Source organism: Petromyzon marinus, unplaced genomic scaffold (genome assembly GCF_048934315.1).
Source record: "Petromyzon marinus isolate PM22_M1 ecotype Great Lakes invasive population unplaced genomic scaffold, UKy_Petmar_22M1.pri1.0 PM_G_Scaffold_91, whole genome shotgun sequence".
NCBI classification, from domain to species: domain Eukaryota; kingdom Metazoa; phylum Chordata; class Hyperoartia; order Petromyzontiformes; family Petromyzontidae; genus Petromyzon; species Petromyzon marinus.
This window is the reverse complement of record NW_027423048.1, coordinates 761,307-764,698: the sequence shown is the minus strand read 5'-3', so window position 1 is coordinate 764,698 and position 3,392 is coordinate 761,307.

Here is a 3,392-nt window from a genome sequence, read left to right as displayed (position 1 = left end):
AAAATGAAGGTTAAAATTGTCAACTATTTTTTTGGGATCTGAAAAATATTCCCCATTTCGGTTAAGCTCAACGGGCAGATTGTCTGTTTTGGATGCCTTTTCGATATATTTGTTTTCAAGAAAATCCTGGCATTTCCATGTGATTCCAGGAGAGTGGAGAAAAAGTAGGCATTTTTTGCATGCCGTTTTTTTTGACGCATCTATTCCTTAAAATCCTGTATTCTAGCCAGTCATTGACCAAATTACTTTTCTCAGCACATGCCCAAGCCTTGTCCCTAGTTTTCATTAGCTTTGTAATCAAATGATCAAACCATGGTGGGCGGTTGCATTTAGTTTTAAATCTAACCAACGGAGCATGCTTGTTAAGAATTTGGAGAAACGTGTACCTGAAAGTCTCCCAAGCTGTAATCAGGTTGGGGATATCACAGACCTTGTCAATATCCGAGTGAAGCACATCATTAGCAAATGCCTGAGTGCTGAAGTGTCTCATAGAGTGCTTTTCAACCAATTTAGGGGGGCTTTGGGTCTGGCTGATGATCTCACTCCAAAAATGAAGGAGTGATCACTAAGGTTATTACCCAGAACACCAGTCAGTGTGAAATTGTGAGGGGCATATGTCAATAGGACGTCAAGCAGAGTTGACTGTCCCGAATATTTTAGGTTGGGTCTTGTGGGGACATTTATTAATTGAAACAGATTAAATTCATCTGCAAAATGTGTGGCCACGGCCGGCGGGTTTAGCCAATTCCAATTTAGATCACCCACTAAAACTATTTCACCTTTAGGGAGGCGCCCAAAAAGCTCTCTCAGTGCAGACGCAGCTTCAACATCCTTCCCACTAGGCGGTCGATAGCAGCACACTACCAATATCTGTTGATTATTTGGGAGCGTTATTTTGAGAGGGAGACCTTCAAAGCAACATTTTTTAAACAAGGAGTGAGCTAGTGAACAAGCTCCTCAGCCGCCACCATTTCAGTCTCCGACCGCCAGCACTTCCTCTGCGTCTTCGCCATCAACAACTCCAAGTCCTTCGAGGACATCCACCAGTACAGGTGGGTCGGTGTGTGTGTGTCGGACTTAACGCATCCACAAGTACAGGTGTGTGTGTGTCGGACTTAGTGCATCCACAAGTACAGGTGGGTCGGTGTGTGAGTGTGTCGGACTTAGTGAATCCACCAGTACAGGTGTGTGTGTGTCGGACTCAGTGCATCCACAAGTACAGGTGTGTGTGTCGGACTTAGTGCATCCACAAGTACAGGTGTGTGTGTGTCGGACTAAGTGCATCCACAAGTACAGGTGTGTGTGTGTGTGTCGGACTTAGTGCATCCACAAGTACAGGTGTGTGTGTGTCAGACTTAGTGCATCCACAAGTACAGGTGTGTGTGTGTGTCGGACTTAGTGCACCCACCAGTACAGGTGGGTCGGTGTGTGTGTCGGACTTAACGCATCCACAAGTACAGGTGTGTGTGTGTCGGACTTAGTGCATCCACCAGAACAGTGGGTCGGTGTGTGTGTGTGTGTCGGACTTAGTGCATCCACCAGTACAGATGGGTCGGTGTGTGTGTCGGACTTAGTGCATCCACAAGTACAGGTGTGTGTTTGTGTGTCGGACTTAGTGCATCCACAAGTACAGGTGTGTGTGTGTGTGTCGGCTTAGTGCATCCACAAATACACGTGGGTGTGTGTGTGTCGGCGGTGGGTGGCTTACTGCAGCTACCATATCATGCGTCTTGTGCTGGAAGAAATAAAGCCTCCAGTTAAATTTTTGACTTGTTACACTGGTCTACAGCCAAAATGCTTTCGAGAAATAAACATGTAGTCCAACTTTACTAATTCTGTGTCACTGAGCTGTCCGCTTGACACTGATGTTCCGGTGTGTCTGTTCCACCTGAAGAAGGAGACTTGTGTTGCCTCCGAAACGTCGTGATTTAATTGTTTTCTTTTGTTTTATTTTATTTTACCTCCGTGACTCCACCGTACAAATTGATTCTCATTGTTTCGTGAGGAGTCGACTCCTTTTTAATCGCATTAAGAATCGACTCCCATTGACTTGCACAGGGAATCGGATTGTAGATTGTATTAGAAATCGATTGCTCATTGAATTGCATGAGGAATCGACTTAGCGTCTGAATCAATTCCTTGTCGACTTGTGTTTGGAACCGGTTCGTGGTGTGGAGTTGGATCCGGGTCTGGGGGGTTCAGCATCGCCTGGTGAGTTTACACTCAACACTCACCACTACTCACCACTAGTACACTCACCACTAGTACACTCACCACTACTCACCACTAGTACACTCGCCACTAGTACACTCACCACTAGTACACTCACCACTACGCACCACTAGTACACTCACCACTACTCACCACTAGTACACTCACCACTACTCACCACTAGTACACTCACCACTAGTACACTCACCACTTACCACTACTCACCACTTACCACTAGTACACTCACCACTAGTACACTCACCACTTACCACTACTCACCACTCACCACTAGTACACTCACCACTACTCACCACTCACCACTAGTACACTCACCACTAGTACACCCACCACTCACCACTAGTACACTCACCACTAGTACACTCACCACTAGTACACTCACCACTACTCACTAGTACACTCACCACTACTCACCACTAGTACACTCACCACTCACCACTACTCACCACTCACCACTAGTACACTCACCACTAGTACACTCACCACTCACCACTAGTACACTCACCACTAGTACACCCACCACTCACCACTAGTACACTCACCACTAGTACACTCACCACTAGTACACTCACCACTACTCACCACTACTCACCACTAGTACACTCACCACTAGTACACTCACCACTCACCACTAGTACACTCACCACTACTCACCACTAGTACACTCACCACTAGTACACTCACCACTCACCACTAGTACACTCACCACTAGTACACTAACCACTACTCAACACTCACCACTAGTACACTCACCACTACTCACCACTACTCACCACTAGTACACTCACCACTAGTACACTCACCACTACTCACCACTACTCACCACTCACCACTAGTACACTCACCACTAATACACTCACCACTAGTACACTCACCACTAGTACACTCACCACTCACCACTAGTACACTCACCACTAGCACACTCACCACTCCCCCACTAGTACACTCACCACTACTCACCACTAGTACACTCACCACTAGTACACTCACCACTAGTACACTCACCACTACTCACCACTCACCACTACTCACCACTCACCACTAGTACACTCACCACTACTCACCACTAGTACACTCACCACTACTCACCACTCACCACTACTCACCACTCACCACTAGTACACTCACCACTCACCACTAGTACACTCACCACTAGTACACTC